The sequence below is a fragment of the Phymastichus coffea genome, unplaced genomic scaffold (assembly GCF_024137745.1).
Source record: "Phymastichus coffea isolate CEN01 unplaced genomic scaffold, Cenicafe_Pcof_1.1 PCOF00020, whole genome shotgun sequence".
In the NCBI taxonomy this organism is placed as follows: domain Eukaryota; kingdom Metazoa; phylum Arthropoda; class Insecta; order Hymenoptera; family Eulophidae; genus Phymastichus; species Phymastichus coffea.
The window spans coordinates 2,910,538-2,930,974 of record NW_026706831.1 but is presented as its reverse complement, the minus strand read 5'-3'; the positions used below and the strand labels follow the sequence as shown (position 1 = coordinate 2,930,974).

At 41.2% G+C, this 20,437-nt stretch overlaps 1 protein-coding gene across 5 annotated transcripts in view; it reads right to left on the bottom strand.

The window, feature by feature from the left end:
• LOC131675359 (uncharacterized) overlaps positions 1-20,437 on the bottom strand; it is a 376,622-nt gene that overhangs the window by 322,689 nt on the left and 33,496 nt on the right. The gene's annotated exons all lie outside the window — the stretch shown is intronic.

The window sequence follows — 20,437 nt, the reverse complement described above, 5'->3', positions numbered from 1 at the left end:
ACAAATACTGCACGCTTGACCTTAGCCTTGACTTTCAAATACTCTCCTATTACCTCGTCTAAGAGAGGTGGCGCAGAACTGGCAATTCCCGCCTTGTTCTCGCCTTCCCTTTTTACTAAGTTCATAAAAGGAGGCGCAGAACTGGCGGTTTCTGCCTTGTTCTCGCCTTCCCTTTTTACCTCAACTCTATTCCCTTCTTCTAAGGTGCTTTCGCTCCTTGCGCGAAGCACTTTCTCTACCTCAATGGCCCGCTCAATCCATCTTAGGCAGGAGTCGTCGAGCGGTCGACGGCTCCCGCGCTGAGGTTTCCCTGCTTCACCTGATTACAAGTAGGGCATTCTCTAAACACGTAACCTATTGTCCCACAAACCTGACAATATAATGTCGACTCTGAAGTTCGCGTTGGACAGTTATTAGCGTAATGCCCCGGTTGTCGGCATTTATAACAAACTACCCGCGGATTGACCTGAGCTATCGGGCATTGCGCCCTCCTATGTCCCACCGCGTTACAATTGAAGCAAGCCCCCGTGAATGGTCTATTTAAGTTGCTACCTCCCTGATTGCGCTGCTGCGGGACCAGACTAGGGGCTACACCTGCAGCCGGGGCCAACGAAGCCTGCGCGCTCTGACGAGCAGGCGCGGCTTCGTTCGCAGAGTGGTTTCTTGCCTGTGGCTGTTGCCTATCGGCAATAGCCACGGCAATTTCACCGTTCTGCTTCTTGCCCTTTTTACCTAGTTTTTTGTTCTGCTGCTGCGCTTTCTTTTTAGGAGATTCAACTATTAAGACCTCGTCAATCGCGTCGTTTAAACCATCAATAGTTTCGACCGATTTTTGCTTACCGGGCGACTTCTTCGTCTCTGTGTACGCGGATTCCGGAATTAGCGTTACGTCAGCCGTGGGCGGTTTTTGCCACCTTTTCCAACCGGCCATGCGATCTTCGAGCGCCATACCCGCTTCTTTAAAACTATTTAGATCTGAGAAGGTCTTAGTTTCAAGATATCGCTTATATCTTGGATGTAGACCCTCTATGATCATAGCTAACTGGCGTCTCACCGAAACGGGCGGATCAAAACGGCGTAATATCGTCTGAAAAGCCGCGACATAGTCCGTAATGTTCTCGTTCTCGCCCTGAGTTCTTTGACGCAATTCGCCGTAAAGTTGTTCTCTATTCAATCGTCGACAGAATTCGCTAGAAAAACTCTTTTTAAAGTCTTTCAGCGTCCTCCACATACCGCGATTAACCTCGTACCACGGACGCGCCTTATCGCGGAATGCGGTACCTATTGCTATCAGCATTTCTTCGTCCGAGATGCCATAATAGCGCTGGCAATCACTCAAACCTGATAGAAAACTTAGTGCGTTTGTACTATCCTTACCGGAAAAACGAAGAGACCAGGCATTGAGCGCGCTTACTCCGTCCGCAGGTATACCATTAATATACTTGATTCTTGGAGGAGCACTCTTTTTGCCCGATCTTTCCGCTCTAACTTGCTCAGTTTTCCGCGGCGATTTAACTTTATAGGTGTTACAGCTATCAGTATCCGATAGACTCGAGCTAGTGTCGTTTCCACTGATATTTTCTACCTGTCTCACCTGTTTTTGTTTAGGTCGCCTTATGCTCATTACACTCTTCTCGCTAATAATCGAACCTTCACCTAACGGAGCTGGTATTTCCATTTCCTCTCTAGTAGCTATCCGTACCTCGCGCTCCCAGTCTTCAACCCATGAACTTACTCTAGGCGCGTGATATTTCGTGCTCGCCGATCTATTTGAATCGGCATAGAGGAATGTACTATCTGCTCTATTGTTCGGTGCGTTCGCGTGGGCCGATGGCTCAGTCGCAACCGCGGGCGCGTTTAGCGTCTCGCGGTCGCCGAGCGGCTTGGCCTGAGGCGGCAATGAAGCCTGCTGTTCGGCCTGAGCCGCTCTACCGTGCATCGCCTCTCTTTCAACTCTAAAGACTGCATTCGCACCATCCGTGATGCCCTGTCTAACCTCGCGCCTATAAATCCAACGCGGTACTGCAGTTAAAGCTCCCCAGATTTGGTTTATCGCGCTAGTGCCACGCTCGCCTCGGTTTTCCGCGACTTGTTCGCGTGCGCGTTCGATCCTGCTGTCCGACGGCGAGCGAGTCGCCATCGGTAACATGTCGTTATCACCGAGCGCGACTGCATTTTCGCCCGGCGGTCGAACTTGTTCGCGAGGAGCGGCAACACTTGCTCTTGCCTGTGTCGCCTGCTCTTGCTCGCTTGATAATTCGGCCGCCAAAGGTGCTGCAGCTGCCGCGAATTCATCGCCCAGGTTCGCGTTCCGCGCACTGCTTACCGTTGTTTCTTGCTGTTCGTCATACAGCTTTTCCGGGATTCGGCCTGACGCAAAATCGCTCGAGCGCAACGGTGGCTGCAAATCTGGCCGCTCTCTTAACAGCATATATCGAAAATACCGGGTTTGTAATTCCTCAAGATCACCGTGTAGACTAAGTTCGCGATAGCGCATTAATTCTAACAGAACAGCCGGTTCTGTGGAATCAATTTTGCGTTTTAATTTTTTTGCATGCGCGTCGCGTAATATTCTACGCAAGACTATTTTATCTCTACACGCTAGCGACATTGTTATTTCTAAAAGTGAAAATCCGTAACTTGACTACGACGCGAGCCTATGGGACTAAGCAAGTCTCGACCGGTCCGTGTAACCTGATACTTTACTGACTAATTTCTTTCCAAGCTATAAGCCGGCAAGAAATCGCCTTGCTTACGCTTATAGAAAGAAATTATAATTTATCAAAATTTACTTACCGTAATTTTGAATAGGCAGTCTAGTAAAATTCTTAAAGCAAAGAAAAACTAAAGCGAAGAAAGAACGCAGTCGTCTAGCGTCAAAGCGACTCAATGACGCACCGTTGTCATCGGACACCGCTATTAAAAAAAAGGTCACTGGCAAGCACTAACAAGAATTCAAAATACCGAAAACTCGAAATTCTTTTACGCGCACTCTTTTGCCCTTAGTTCACAAAGAAAATCATTTAACCGTTATTTCTAAAATTTTATTATCAAACCATTTCTCTCATCTATCTCCCAATTGTCAGACTCACAAGGGATGCCATGTAACAAAACTTGATCCTTTGTTACCAATTCTTTTGCGGGGTAAGTGAGGCACTTTCGCTCATGACAATTGAGAGGGGAGAATGAGGGGAGGTTGATAATAAATTATATACAGACACGAATCAAATCTCACTTATAACCTATTATTATTAATAATCATTCACACTAAACAAACGCGCGCGCATAACATAATCTCAATTACCGACTAACAAACTAAAAATCGAACAATGAACTACTTAAGATAATCACAAATGAACATTTCGCATCTCACTAATAACAAATCGCATACTTAACCTATTACAAACTTCCTTAAAACTACGCGGATTAATACCGGGTAGATTGCCCGGCACGTGGGCGCCTGGACAATTCACCGGTCGCAACTTACGTCACTACAAATTAATCTTAACGCGTACCTTCAGATAGCCGGCACGTGAGTGCCAGGCTATCTCTTTCACCGCGTACCGGTCGTCGCATCAACAGAGAGAGAGAGTATAGAGAGAAAGAAGAAAAGGAAGACTTGACCTTTTTTCTTTGTTCCTTGCAACGTTGAGAATCCTGGGCGATGTGCTGCCGCAGGACGTACCGGCCGTCGTCGCTGGTCAGATCGTCGCTACCCGCAGTCGCTGACCAGGTCTCCGTCGGTGGCGTTGACTCTCTTGGCAGGCGGGCTGGCTGCTGTTGCTGGCAAAGCCGTTGCCGGTAGGGTTGATCGTCCTTCCTTCCGGCTGTCCCAAACTGCTCTCTCTGCTGCGCTCGGACTTCCGCACTCTCGCAAGACTAAGCGTAGGCTCCCTCACTCTCGTAAGGCTCGGCTGCGACTCTCTCACGCACTAATTCTTACGCGCATTCTTGCAGTCGCTCTGCTGCGCTCGCTCCTCTCCCTACCTTGACCTATTAGTTAGGCGGCACGCGACGCGTCGCTTATCGGTCACGCGTTGCGCGCCTGCCAATCCCTGCATAGGCCTAATGCTCTCTTTCTCTCTCTCTCTTTCTCTCACTCTCTCTCCGCGCTCTTCAACTTTTCTTGCGCTCAACTACGCTGGCTCGTCCTTAGCGCTGAAACAAAAGACCAAGTGTTAGGCGCATACTTAAATGCGCCCAACGTTGGCCACCACGCTTAGCCGAGTGGGGGAGGGAGAAACGCGGACGAGAGACGGGCAAACGGCCTGCTCTCGTCACAAAATATCAAAAAGATAATGAGTGTAATTCAATAAGTATAATATTATAAGCATCAATGTAAATTATAATGTGTTATCAATCACTAATTTTCTCACGCATAGCATTTGTCTTTTTCTAGGAATTTGAGTAGACTATATGTATGCCTGGAAAAAATCTATTTAAGATTCATGGCCCTACAAAAGCTAAAATTGAAAAACTAATTGGATTAAAAATTTCATACTCAATACACACAATTATTAATAATTAGTAATTTGCATAATAATTTGCATAAATAACATTCGCATATTTTCCGAGCACGTGATTGCGTAATGATAATTAGATTGTGTTACGTCTTGTTTTTGTAATATAATTTATGTTTCCACGCAGGTAGTCAATTGTTTAAGAAATATTGCCTTCAATAGTGTAAAAGCAATAAAATTAACAAGAATATTGTTAATTAAATAAAATAATAAACAAAAATGTAATCTCAGGTAATGAGAGATTTTAGCTCTCAATACCTATCGACGTGTTGAATAAATTCTGTAAGTTAAACGTATTATTTATGTTCGGCTGACTTTAGTATTCCTTGTACTAGTGACTGTACCTGAGTGTCCTTCTTAACAATGTTGTCGATTATATGTGATTAATCTTAGATATACGACAATGGTTGCATGAACGTGACATTCACAGCTACCCACACTCAGTACAAGTTCATCGAGGGATTGGCTGCATAACAGCACAATAGCAGCTGAATAACAATTGTGAATTGAATATACGTGGAACTAGGAATTGAATGATATCTTATATACTACTTATAAAAAGAGAGTTGTGCAATTTAGACGCGATGCCCGAGCTAGACTGACTAACGTTGACAAAAAATGCACCGCGGAAGCGTTGATTTTCCCGCCTTGGCTCATCGCGAAGTAGAAAAATTTTATATTTGGCATGTAGAAGTAGTGCGCTCTGCTTTTGCCGACGTTCACGTAGACGGAATTATTTTACGTATAGTCCGCGCTGGCAAATCAATTGTGATTTTAATTTCGTTAACTAATTTCGCCTGTCTTTGCTGCTCAACCCTGTGATAAGATTTTTTTTGAGAGCTCTCCCACAGAGTTAGTTACAATGACGTACGAATTGATGGTGTTCTTATGTTAATCTTGCCTGTGTTAGCCTTATTGAGACGTAACACCTTTCCCCAGAGGAAAAGAAGTATGGAGTCTGAGAAAGAGGCTTCCACTTCTTGGATTTGTTCATTCAACGAGATAGTTTATGGTTTTGCATCCTCTGGTGAGACTTTATTTTTGTTCCAAGCAAAATGGACGATAGGTCAAAGGTTCTAAATGTCAGAGGTATGGTGGTAACGCCAATAATGCAAGACGGTTATAGTGAAAGAAAGAAGAAGGCTTTATTGAATCGAGAAACTATTCGTTATTGAAAAGTTGCTGACTGCAAAAGAACGTGTGCTCAGCAGGTCGATGCTTCGAGAAGTGAGTCGGCTGGCGGAGAGTGCGGCGAGCTTGTAGTAAGGGGAAGTAATGAAGGAAGGGGGGGTGGCGCTCAGTTGGAAGTGGCGCAGCTCACGCCATCTTCATGTTAACACTCCCTCCTGGCGTGGGCCTCCTTCAGTCCCAGGACTCTTCCTTCAGCTGTTCCTCGGTGTTGGTGGTCAGCACCTCCTCAGTCACAGTCTCCGTGACCCTGAGCTCTGACCAGTGTGGAGCCAGACTCCTGTGAGGTCTAAAGTACTCTAAATATTCGCTCGTTGGGTAAGGATTTTCGTGGAACTCTCCGTGTCCAAACCGGTTCGTCCTTCGAGCAAGCATTCCTCGTGCTAGGTGCTTCTCGTAGCCGTATTCGTATCCAGCTCCTAAACACAGTCGTACAAGTTGTTTATAGGTTTAGGATTTCTTTCGTCAGTCTCTCGTGTGTTATGAAAGTTAATGGTTTTGTGAAAATGTCAGCCAGTTGAAATTTAGACGCTATCCACCTTAATTCAATTATCTCTCGTTCTACGCACTCTTTTACATAGTGCTCTCTTATCTCAGTAAGATGTCTCAATCTAACTCCTCCTTCAATTTGCGCGCTAACTATCGCTGCATTATTATCGCAATACAAAGAAATCGGATATTTAATCGAGTTTGTGATTGTTTCTAAGGATTTAGCGAGAGCTATTAGTTCGATACACGTTTCACTCAGCGATATATATTCAGCTTGGCAGGTCGAGAGTGAGACATAAGTTTGTTTTCGTGTCCGCCATGCTATAGTATTTCCATATAACCGTATGAGATACCCGCAGGTTGTTTTTGATCCTTTCCCGTCAGCTAGACTAGCGTCCGAAAAGGCGTCCATTTCGTTCGTTTTATTTTTATATGTTAAGGCATAATCTTTGGTTTTGATTAAATATCTAAATACGCGTTCTACTAATTTCCATTCGTGTTCCATAGGATTTAGTCGATGACGACTCAGAATATTAACCGCGTATGATATATCGGGTCGCGTTGCGTTAGCTAAGTACAAAAGCGATCCTATCATTTCACGATATTTTCTAGGGTTAACTGCTTTATCTGTTCGTGATTCTTCTTCTCGATCGCGCCTTTCTCTATTTAACACCTGGTTCGATACCATCGGTGTTCGCTGAGGATGCGCTTCTGCGTATCCAAACTTCTGTAGCATATTGTTGATAAATTTCATTTGGTGCAGTTTCAGCTCGTTTTTAGATTTGTTTCGCTCGATCGTTATTCCCAGATATTCTTTAGGCTCTCCCATATCTTTTATTTTGAATTCCTTTTCAAGTAGTGCTTTAAATTCGTTCATTTTTCTCTCATTATTTCCGGTCATTATTATGTCGTCAACGTATAAGATAATTATCACAAGTATATTATTTAGCTCGTAGGTAAACAAGCAAGGATCTGTTTTATCAATTTTAAAATTGAGTTTTAGTAAGTAATCAGTGAATGTTTCGTACCATCGTTTTGGGCCAGTTTTGAGACCGTACATAACTTTATCTAGTTTAAGGATATATTCGCGTTTACCTTCGTTAGAATAAGGCATCCCGTCCGGTATTTCCATGTAAATTTCGTCGTGCATTTTACTATTTAGAAAGGCCGTTTTTACGTCTAATTGGATCATCGTAAGATTATGTTTTATGGAGAAGGCTAAAATAGCTCTTATTAAAGGTAATCTTGAAACCGGCGCGTAAGTTTCTTTAAGATTATATGAATTAGTGTCTTTGAAACCACGTATTACGAGTCGGGCTCTTTTGGAGTTATCGGATTTGGTTTTAAGTACCCACCTAGCGTCTAGGATGTTCGGTTTTTGCCCGTTTTGATTAATTTTCGGTCTAGTTACGACTTCATGTACTTTTTGGTTATTGAAGGATTCAAGTTCGTCATCGATCGCTCGTTTCCATTCAAGCTTATCAGGTCTACTCATCGCTTCTCTATACGTTTTCGGGTCCTTGTTAATTTCTGCAAGTAACGCGTGATATTCTTCGTCGCACTCGTCATCGTCAATCGTTTCAGTCATCGTAAATAACACGGTTTTGTTCTTTTTGGGTCTGCCTCGTTTTCGTTTTTCTGTCTTTTCCGATTCTACTCCCTCCGGTCTACACAACTCTCGTTCGTCATCAGATTTGTGTTTTTCTCCCTCCGTTACTAAGCTCTCTGCTTGATTGAATCTTAATTCTTCGTATACCTCGTCTTGTCCTTTATAGAGTTTACCGTAAGTAAGTCTCTCGGCGAATCTAATATTTCGACTTTCGTACATTTTCTTATTTACAGGGTCATGCAGGATATAGCCTGTGCGCATATAACCCACGTGTATGGTTTTAATCGTTATTTTATCAAATTTTCTCGAAGGATCTTTCGCTATATAGGCTACACACCCAAATCTTTTGATCTGATTAATATCTACGTTATATTCTGGAGCAAATAATTTTAGAGGAGGTTTGAAATTTAAAGTTCTATGTGGGGTTAAGTTGTACACGTACGTCATTACACCCAAAGCTACATCCCACATAACAGTCGGTAATCCGGAGTCTAGTAATGCTGAGCATATTTTTCTTTTAATTGTTTGATTGAATCTCTCTGCAACTCCATTGTGTTGTGGAGTGCCCGGACATACAACCAATAATTCGGCTCCGAATTCTTTTAGTACGTCTGTAGTTTGTTTACCAGTATATTCTGTTCCTTGATCACATTCTAGATAACAGAATTTTGAGTCTTCCCTTCGGAGATTTCTCGCGGAGATTATAAAGTCTTTTAAGCATTTAGGTACTTCGTTTTTGTGTTTTATTGGGTAGGTTCCTGTATATCGCGAATTACTATCAATAAATGACGCAATATACCTGTAGCCTTTTGGATGTGATGCCGGTGTGATGGGTCCCATTAAATCCGGGTGTAATCGCAGTAATGGTTTATTTTCACGATGTCTGGCTTTGCTAAATAGGAGTTTCTTTAATTTAGATTGAATACAGGTCTCGCACTCTTTAATACTCTCGTCAATTTCGCTTAGTTTTAGGTTTTTAATTTCGGGGTATTCTATGCTTAGCTTTCGAATGTAATCAACTAACGCGTGGCCCATTCGTATGTGCCAGATTTTGGCGGTACTGATTTTATCGAGTTTTACGAATTCGTCCACCAGTTCGGTATATACATTTGTTGGATCTCGGTCCTTATCTAGATTTTCGATTTGTCTGTCACGAATTGTACTCAGCAAGTCCTTGACTTTGTTTATACCTATCGCTTTAGTTTGTTTTGTTGATTTTTCTTTAATTGATTGAATTTCGAGCTGGTTCGCATTGTTTTTTAAGTAGCTTCTAGTCGTTACATACGCGCATTTTGATGTTACATTTGCGCGGATTTTATTCGTATTTACTTTGTGATTACAGTCGTTTGTTTTAATCGAGATTATCCAAAACGGTCGTTCGTATTTTCCGGATAGAAAAATTTGTTAGGTTTTGGGATCGAATACATTGATGATTTTATTGTCTAAATATACACTTAATCCGCGGTCTACAAATTTACGTAACGAAATCAAGTTTTGAGTTAAATCTTTTGCGTAGATCACGTTGTTTAAGTAGATGGTTTTACCTTCGGAATTTTGTCCTTCGATTGTACCTTTGCCATCGTATTTTAGTTTAGCTGTTGGTGATTTATTCGCGCATTGTATGTAACCGTTTTTCGTTTTATCAAGAGTAGAGAAAATGAGTCAGCTATTAGATATATGGTCTGACGCGCCCGAGTCTGCTATAAAGTTATCAACATTCGCACTACTTTCTTCAATTTCGCTACTATCGGACTCGCTCTCGTTTGTCTCGTTACTCTCGCTATCGCTCGATACTTTGTTTGCTATATTCGCTTTTGCACTTGTTTTGTTATATTTCTTTTTCTTACCGAGATAACGCTGTCTGCTTCTGTCGTTTCTTTGGTTTGTAGACGACGTTTCTCTGTCTCTCGTTCTCTCGTGATTTCCTCGCTGGTCTACCCTTGTCCGTTTGTTGTCTGTGTTTTTGCGATCTGCCTCGAATCGCCTCTTCCTGTCATTGCCAGCTGGTGCTCCCAGTCCCTTGGCTCGAGACTCGTCAGCTTTATGGTTGCAGATTTTGCCGCAATTATAGCATTTGTATTTTCCAGGGTTTGGGCATTTATCTTGATGGTGGTCTTCGTCTCCACATCCGAAACATCTCTCTCGTTCAGTCGTTGTTGTTCGTTGTGGTTGCACTAAGTTGACTTTAGGTGAGCTTTGCACTCGATCAGTTGGTCCTATCTGTAATAAGACTCTTTTTAGTTCATTGTATTTCAATTTCTCTCCTTTAGCCAGTTCGTTAACGCAATCGGCTGTTGCTACCGATGGAATAAATTTCTTTACTGCATGGTACAACAGATTCTTTTTGTTTTTGTCTGAAAATTCGTCCGCACCTGATTGATTTTCGTATTGTTTTACATAGTCTTCGAAACGCGAGCAGAATTGTATAATATTCTCTTTCATCGGGTTAAATTTAATATTGATCAGTTTACGGTAAGTGTCATGCTCTGTCATTCCTGATTCTAAAATTTTAATCTGTTTAATTTCGTCGAGAAGTAGTCTAGGGTCGTTGTGTTTAGTTGATATGTCAAGATAGTCTTTGCTCAAGTGGTTCATGATGGTGTCTAACACGCGAGTTTCGTCGTTTTTGAATTTAACCGGGTCGGTGTTGTTTCGCGTCTCGTCGTTTTTATCAATTATGTAGAACATTTTGCGCGTTTTTAATTCTGTGAAGAGCAATTTTTCAAAAACGTCGTATCTCATATCTTTGGTTAATGAGTATTTCCGATTTGTGCTACTATCTGTATTTGAGAATTCTACGCTAACTCTGCTAAAGTCTGTCGCGTTGTTTTGTCTATTAGTCAAATTCATTTTTTCTAACAAGTCATTGCTAATTTTTTCTGTAATAGCTTTAGTCAAGTCATCGATATTTTTGAATTCTACTATACCTCTCGTGTTTCTCTCATCTTGGTCGTTTTTATAACTCTGTTACCTGGCTGTCGTCACCTTCTGCTGTCTCTCTTTCGGTGCTTTTGGCCAGAGGTGCCAGAGCTTCGTAGCTCCTCCTGTTGCCTTGAGTTTCTCCCGCCCTGACTCTCCTATCGTCAATTATGCGGAGCCTGCTGCTGTGGGTACCTGGACTAGTACCGAAACCTCTCTGTCCGAACATCGGAATCTCTCGTGGAGGCTCCGGCTGTTTTTGAGCTGCGGCGACAGTCTTCAAGGCAGTGGCTTCGGTCGTCTCAGCCTGTGTGTTTTCCGTTGGTTGGCTAGGTGTGGCTGTTGATCCAACTATGGCAGCGAGCAGTGTTTCCAACTTGCTGCAGAGGCTGTTTACAGCCATCGTGTTTTCCTTAACGGCCTTGTTGTTTTCCTGGCCCTGGTCGTACAACAGCCTGAGCTGTTCAGAGACGGCAGCTGTCATCCCTTCGTCCGTCGTTGTCGTCGCCGTCGTCTTCTTTCTTATTTCCAGGCGTTGAGGCTCCTTCATGTTCTCCAGGCATCCTAGCAGCCATCCGTGTTCCATAGCTGAGAGGACATCATCACCTTAAAGAAGTCGACACTCGTAAGTAGAGGAATCAGTGTTACTAGACTAGTGCAGTACAACTTGCACTGTCTGTAACAGGCGATTGATCGCACGACTAGCACGGCTTAGTCGTGTTCTCGATCACCCTAGGATTGGGTGTCTTTATACCCACGCACAGCTGTGAGCCAGAGCACCCAGAACCCTCCACACGGGTAAGCTCTCTTCGTTGCAGAGACGCTTACTCTGAGACCGGTCACTCTCGTGTTTTTCAATATAATAAGAAAAACCATCAAATTACATTATAAATTGAGCCTTCGTTGCACTCGTATATAAAATGAAAAACTTACCTATTTTCGTGATCTCTCGGTTAGTATATGCCACAATCAGTCCAGTGGCATTCATAGGGTTTTTCATTATGTATGCTCCCTCATACGGATGTTGTTCCCACAACTTGATTGCATCAGCGAGTTTTGCTTTTACGGAGTCCAGCATTTCTATAAAACAATTTTGTTAAAATATCTTCGTATATTACGCGCTATCTCTCTTGCGCGCACTCGTCTTAATCGTTAGTTATTTCACATGTGTATCCATACATACACATACATATATACATATTTGCATGTATACTTTTATCCCCACGAGCGTGTATACTTCTATCTCTCTCTCTCTCTTATATTTCCGCTCGCTGCGTTCGACTCTGCTTTACTTCATGACGAACGCTCGCTCTCTTTCTCTTTCGTACTCGCTCGGCTCCTCTCGACTCGACAACCTACGCGCGCACGTCTTCTTTGCTAGTTCACACAAAGAAAAGGGGGTGTGTGTGTGCGCGCGACGCGTGCCAGAACGGTCGCCATTTCTTTTTTTTTTTTTTTTATATTATCGGTAACAGGTTGCTGCAGGTGTGGCGGCCATCTTGCCAATTAGCATTGGCGCCAAAATTTCCGGAAATTTCCATGTACTAAAGGCCACAATGCCGCGCCGCATCGTCCCGCACAAACGACACGCAAAAATTGCCGCGCGTTTTCACCTTTCTTTCCCTGAGTCGATTCGCCACGTGTTTTATATATGAATCGAAAACGGCAATCGTGCCGTATATAAATTCGTTCGCGCGTCTATTTTGTCAAAGCACTCCCTAACACGACACTCGCGTCCGTGGTTAAACAATGGTTTGTTACTTACGTATCGATGACGTCGACAATTCTTCCTGTCTTTCTGCCATGGCTGCTTTTCTTCTTTTCCCTTTCGTACTCTCGTACTCTCGTTCTCTCTCGTGCCCTCGTCCTTGATTAACCACTTTTTTGATTTCACTTTTCACTTGCGCAGTGGAAGCGTGCTGGGCCCATAACCTGTCAGAGGTATGGTGGTAACGCCAATAATGCAAGACGGTTATAGTGAAAGAAAGAAGAAGGCTTTATTGAATCGAGAAACTATTCGTTATTGAAAAGTTGCTGGCTGCAAAAGAACGTGTGCTCGGCAGGTCGATGCTTCGAGAAGTGAGTCGGCTGGCGGAGAGTGCGGCGAGCTTGTAGTAAGGGGAAGTAATGAAGGAAGGGGGGGTGGCGCTCAGTTGGAAGTGGCGCAGCTCACGCCATCTTCATGTCAACACTAAATTATATTAAAAAATAAGAAATAAGAAGGTTATAAATTATAGTAAGAAATTATATAGGTCTTGGTTTACTTAATATGACGGTGGCTAATTTATCAGAGTTCAAGAAAATCATTCTCTGACGTGGCTGTCTTAATTATTAATCACTATTAGGAATGTCTTTCGAGGCTCGAGGAGTGTAAGCGGGTACTAGAAAGAGAGAGAAAAAGAAATAATAAAAAAATATGATGGAGAAAAAAAAGAGAAAGAGAAAGGATTTACTTTTATATCTATTTGGAATGCATCATGTCTATGACGGTCAGAACTTTTCGATCTTTGCGGAAATTTTGAGTAGGAAGTCAATTTTCATCTTTGACTTTGATTTTTGTTGGCATGGTTTGGTACATTACTGCTTGGTGGGTTAATGACGAGATCTTCTTTATATGAGCTTGACCCTGCGACTTTTCGGTATCAGCCTAAGGCTTGGGTTTGGATTTAGAGAGGTAGATGAGGAAGTAGGCTAGAGATGACCAAACACAGCTGCGAGTAGATGGCCGCTACAGCCATAGATATGGTAAAGGGCATAACCATGTACGATGGTATCTATTATTGTTTTAACGGATTGTACAACTGTGAATATTGCGGTAAGACCTGACACTATGGTGCCGAATTTCATAAAGCCATTCCAAAATTTGGTGTAGGTCGAAATGGCCATCTACTTTATTGTTTCAGGATCCAATAAATTTCTGAATTTTTCTGTATCTGCTAGTACTGGTAGATCCAAAAGTCTTCTGGTGACACTTTCCAACAAAGCTGGCCATTCTATTGGAAAATTAGAATGTTAGTTTAGTCACTCAAGATCTTCAGGAGAATAAATTCCGTCGTTGATGAGTCCTTGGAGATCGTGGTAGCGCCAAGTGAATTTTTTCATTGGCTGGATAATGTCTAGGGTAGTGATTAGCGATGGGGCATTTAGCGGTACGTACCACATATCGTTTAACTTGTAGGCTGAAGGAAAGATGCAATTGCAGTTCGGGGCCGTATTTCTTATTATTAAAACGTGTGTTTTCAGTTTAAAAAATGTGGCTGGTTGTTGCAATTCACGAGCAACTCATGGTAACAACTCGGGGTACTTCAAAAGTAGCAAGATACTTCCTGGTATTGAATACGTAATATGTGCAACCTCGCAAACAGCCAAGGCCGTATAACCCAGCAATTTTGTAATGATAAGCACAAATTCGTCTGATACGCTGGTAGCTAGAGATAGAGTTCTTTATAACTTGTTTTTCTAACTCAAATTTATGCTTGACTATTTAGTGGTAGAGTTCGTTAAATTTATTATTTACATGTCTTGCAAAGTGGGTAAATTTAGTATTGAAATAGACTGTCAGAGAGATTTCCTTAACGTCCGTTAGATGTTTGGCTGGGAATGAGCGTCCAAGTTTCGTTTCGACGATGAAAAGTTTCGAATGGTTAGTGGTAAAGAGGCGATATCTGCATATATCGGAAGCTTCTCGGTTAATAACCTAAACTGTATATCGTCAGTTCAGTTACCAAAATATGCGTCGGGAATACTGGTAATGTTATCATATACCTTGATACCTTGTCCTTGATATAGGGCTTCGTATATGTTGTAAATGTGCGATGACTCCGGCGTTATTATCTAGAAGGCGTAAGCTTCATTGTTGGCCTAAATTTTTTAAGGTTAAATTTTGGTCCTACATTAACAAAAAGTTCTGTTATTTACAGATATTTATCGTCGTGTTAGTCAATATCTTTGGCAAAAATATTCAGGTCATCGACCTTGAATCTAGCGCATCAGATGCTGCTGCTGTTGCACACTGGTGCCGATCCACTCTTTTACGTTAGCTACAAATTCGATGAATGTCTGCCAATGATTTTTCATCGCTTCGATCCAGATTAACGCAGGATCTGTCTATACCACTACCATAGATAACAACATTTCGTATTCAGACAAGCCAGCATCATTCCTCAAGTTGTTCACCTAGATATAAACAAATTTATACTCGTGTTACCTACGCCCAATAACTTTAATTTCCATCCTCTCCCAATATGGCCTATATCTCTTGATATCGCCTATGGATTTGTAGATCCTTGGGTCTACATGACACTACATATATTCGAATGTAATTTTTGAGCACTAGGCTTGGAAGGCCGTTGCTATCTACCCCCTCTAAAAAAGGCCATCACGGCGGTGCCTTGAGGGACAGCCCGCGCGGGCTGAATGCGCGCAGCTCTTCGTGCTGTACGGCATTCTCGTGTCGTAATGATACGTGAATTTTCTTGGAAAGTAATACCCGTATTCTCATTCATCGGAGAGTTGTTTTGATTAGTGGCCGCCGTATTCAGTTCTTGTTCTACTGCATCGAGTTGATTTTCTACTAACTTTACGCGCTCATCAAAGTTCTTAAATCTTGTTATGGCCATGTCGTTCTATTGACATAATGTGTTTAGTAGTTCCCTCGTTCGCGAGATGTTTATGAACAGTTTTGTTAGCAGTTCTTCTGATTTTTCGTAATTTCGCGTATGAAAAATAAAATCTTGTATTAAGGTTGCGAATTTCGATGATACATAAAACTTATGTCCATTTTCTGATATGATTATGATGATTTTATCGCTTTTCTCCAGTCTACTAATATTAATTATTTCGTGTTGATTTATTGCTCTTTCTCGTAGACGCGTTAACACCTGTTGTAGCATTTGCAGTGTGTGCTGCGTGTAATGTGCGTATAATGAGATTATCAACTATGATCTCAACTCGGTCCTTCTTTTGTGAAGCCAGTTGTGAAAACTGGCAGATTTCATGAGCTTATTCTCATCGGTACGCAATTCTAAATAATGAAGGTGCTTATTCAATTCTTGGTTATTCTGAGTGAGCATCCATTTTGATACGTCTATGTCTGTGTTCGAATTCAGCATGTTGTTATTAAATTCGTTTATTTTATTTTTCTGTTAATACACTAGCTCGCTTTTATCTACAATTATTATTTATAATCACAAGTGATTTTTATTCACCTACACGTACACTTGCGATCTGCTATTCTCTTGCGCGCGTGAGTGCTTGTCAGTATTTATATTATCAATTTTATTTTATTAACTAAATTGTAATCGGACTTGCTGCGACCCTTTGTTTTCATCTTTTTCCGCTAGAAATATTCTGCTTCTGGCTTGTACTAACTGTTCGATATCACAGCCGTATTAATCAATCTGTTACATCTTGAAAGTGAAAATGCTGTATATTTCCTACACAAGCAGTGAAAATCATAACAGAACAAGACTCACTAAAAGAAATGGACTATAAATTTAATTAAACGTATTATTAATAAACGTATAATTAATACGTAATAGCTCTATTTGCATGAGCAATTGATGTATGCACGTTCATCTTTGTACTATTTTCAATATACCCGTGTTGTTGCTGTTATTATTCGGTCCCGGCTAAGGATACAGATTTCGGTAACAATAACACTGGTACGTTTTTGTATGGCTTATGCATGCGTGTATTATAAGACAACAGGCCGAAGCTAGCACTCAGTCGCGCCCGAATATATTTGTTTTGTTTATCTCCTGCCTTCTCTCTCAGGCGCTGTCGATTGCTGAGTGAATCTTTACACTCTATACCTCGCTCATTCCTGTCACGCTATGTCACGCTTATGCTCGTCGTCTTCTAATACGTTGGGCACCATGTAATAGGATAAATAGGATAAATAATTAGTAAGCATGCGCACAGGGTAAATACCGAAAGACTTGACCTCGAGGGCACAATAATATCTGTCACGCGTCGATGTTAAATGTGCAAGAAAATTCGGGCTTAGGAGTTCGTAGTTACAGGGAGGCAGAGTAACCTACTCAAAAGTTAAGAAAATTGGGATGTAGGGATTCAAGGTGGCAGGGCATGAGGCCATCAAATAAATGTTCTATTCAATCTACAATGTAGGGGCTGCAACTTCTGGCTACAAAAGCTGTTTACTTTTATATTAGATTATATATGGAATTTCATAAACTTTGTTTTTCCTTAAAAAATTAGTAACAATACATTTAAAAACATAGTTTGTCTTCTCTCTCGAAATAATAGATAGTGATAAAACGCCGAAATACGTAAATTTTTATTACGTTTTCTATAAAAAAAGTTTTTTAATTTTTTAACATACAAGGTGTGTTCAAAAAGTACCCGGAATTATCGTTTTTCCAAAAAAATATTTATTTATTCGTTTACATCAATGTGATCCCCTTCAAAGTAATCCTCCCCCCCCAAGATATAATACACTTATGCCAGCGTTTTTTCCAATCTTCGAAGCACTCTTGATATTCACTTTTTGGTATGTCCTTGAGCACTCTCAGCGATTCGGCCTTTATTTCTTCAATCGAGGAAAAACGCCGTCCTTTCATGGGTCTCATCAACTTTGGGAACAGGAAAAAGTCACACCGAGCCATATCTGGTGAATATGGAGGTTGGGGCACGACTACGGTATTGTTTTTGGCCAAAAAATTACGAACAAGCAACGACGAGTGAGCAGGTGCGTTATCGTGATGCAAAAGCCATGAATTGTTTTTCCGTAAATCGGGGCGTTTTTTTCGGATTGCTTCACGCAAACGTCGCATACCATCAAGGTAATACTCCTTATTAACCGTACGACCTTGTGATAAGAACTCATGATGCACCACGCCCCTGCAGTCAAAGAAAACTGTAAGCAAAACCTTCACATTTGATCGAACTTGACGTGCTTTTTTCGCTCTTGGTGACGTTGAATGCTTCCAGGTGGACGATTGTGCTTTGGTTTCGACATCATAACCGTACACTCATGTTTCATCACCAGTTATGACCCTTTCAAGCAAACTTGGATCGTTGTTGACGTCGTTTAACAGCTCCTTAGAGATGTTCATGCGATTGTTTTTTTGGTCAAAGTTCAGCAGTTTTGGAATGAATTTTGCTGCCACCCGTTTCATGCCCAAAACATCTGAAAAAATGTTATGACATGAGCCAATTGATATGCCAACTTCATCAGCAACTTCTCTAATTGTGATTCGGCGATCATTCAGAACCGTTTTTTCCACTTTTTTCACATTTTCATCGATTGTTGACGTGCTGGGTCGACCGGAGCGTTCGTCATCTTCAACGTCTTCGCGGCCATCTTGGAAACGCTTATACCACTCGTAAACACTTGTTTTTTTCATGGCAGACTCACCATAAGCTTTTTGTAACATTTCACACACTTTGTTACACTTTATTTTATTTTTTACACAAAATTTAATACAAATTCTTTGATCCATTTCTTTTAAAAAACGAAAATCGCCGAGCTCATAAAAACACGTCAAACCTTAGCGACTACCGCAGACAAAGTAAACAGTGAATATAGCTGAAAATTTTATCATACTTCAGGGGCATGTATACCAACACAATAAAAAAAAATTTTGACATTTGGACTCTCCAGATCCGCGAAATTTAAAAATTCCGGGTATTTTTTGAACACACCTCGTAATTTTTTGATTTTGTAGTTTTTCTTTATAAAATGTAATGTTTACAACCCCCGGAGATAAAAGATATGTGGTTCTGTTACTTTTTTTATAAGAAATTTGTTTCTTTTAGTTTCATTGAAAAATATTCATTACAACTAAAGATATTGCTATAATATTGCTTTTAAAGCTGACTTTTTGGGGGTGGGTATCATATCCTAAATAGCTTTTTCCGCCGATAAAGAAAATACGGGTCTTTTAGTTTTTTATGAGCAATAACATATCTAAATTACAGAAAAATCGGAGGCAGAGTGTTGGAAACGTTACCTTGTAAGTTTTTGTTTTGCGGCGCTGTTTGGCCTTTCCTCGATAGATGCGACAATACTTAGCAGAATTTCGAACGGCACATCGATGTAGCTAACCATGTTGAATCAGACAATATTCGTTACTTGATGATTGAACTCTTTAGTTGTTTTCGAAAACACTTACTCTCTATCGCAAGCCACTGAGGATGGTTATCTATGCAGCTTCAAGTTTGAATAAAGAGTTTTCAAAGGTTTGAGTAACGATTGTTGACGTTCAAGTGGGAATACCTCAATCGATAGTAGTAAGCCATTTTATAAATACCATTTTAACTTTTTATAAAGGAATCTTAGAATTTGAACTTAATTATAACGTATAATTGTTTAAACTTTACAATACATAAAAATATAGATAAAAATTTAGAGACCTAGATATTCTACAAAAATAATTTTTGTTGCCGAAATATTTTTTTGCGACGCAGTCGGAAAGACCATTTTTCTTTTAACTAAAACAATTTTTTTAAACATGTAAAATTTATTTAAAAAATCAAGCTTTCCAATGTCAAATGGCACATTGATCATGGAGGTCGTTTTTAAGGTAATTTCAAGGTCAATTTTGTTATTTAACTTTCAACCCCCATTTTTTATCACGGATACGGAATCTTCAGAAAATGTTACGTTCTGATAAGGAACATAGGAGGAATAAGTTTGACCCCTCAAGGTCATATGAAGGTTAATCATCAAGTTTATTTTTTCAACCAGCTAAGATACCTACGATAAGTTTTAGCAAATATCGTTTCGGTCACATGCATCATTTATAAATTCGAAAAACATAAATAAGAAAACTGTTTCGGAGGAATGGCATTAAAAATACAGTAGCGTATGTAAAGTCATTTTTATTAAATAATATTTTGTTAAATAACAAATTTATAAATTGTGACGGTAAGCATCCGGTTCGCGCTATCGTCTCAATCGCGAGGCTACCCGCGAGAGCAGTATCTGCCAGTCGGGGGAAAGAAAAAGGGAACTCGGTCCGGGATGGGGCGGAACGCGCGCAAAGAGAGAGAATGGACAGTTAATCTCTGGTATCGGAAACAGATTGTGTGTGAGCGTGATAACCTCGGAAACAAAAAAGGATTATAGAAATTAGTCAATTGTAATTGACCCGTCGTTGCTGACAACGATTCCGGATAGCCGATACGCCATCGTAGGCCGGTTACTAGATTACCGAATTGATCTGGTGGAAGCGGTAGAGCGATCGAGGAGACCTCGTTTGTGGCGAAAGCGGCAACCTGAGCGATACAGTGGGAGACGACGACAGATTGGTCCCCCTGATAACACGACGAATTAACTAAAGTAAGCTGGCCGGCTTCGTGTCATAATTATGTCGAACAGCCGCGCGTAGTGTTATAACTCTCCCCTCATAAAGTTGTGCGCGAGCGTTACGAAATCGGTAGTGAGCGAGCGAGCGAACGAACGATTCGAATGAGCAACGGTGAACAAAATGGCAGTGCGCAACGTTGTCGCACATTTTGAATAAATGTCTATGCGCTGCCATATGCGTTGTAAGAGCAGCGAAAATAAACAAGTCTATCCCTCGTGAAAATTTGAAGTCAAGATCTTGAATAAGAACTTGAGTAAGAAATTGCATAAGAAATACTGTAAGAACTTAGCCAAGTCCTTAGGCAAGTTCTAGTAAGTGTTTTTCATTTTTCGCAGCTCTCACAATGGATAAGTTCTTGTTCAAGAACTTGTATAAGAAAT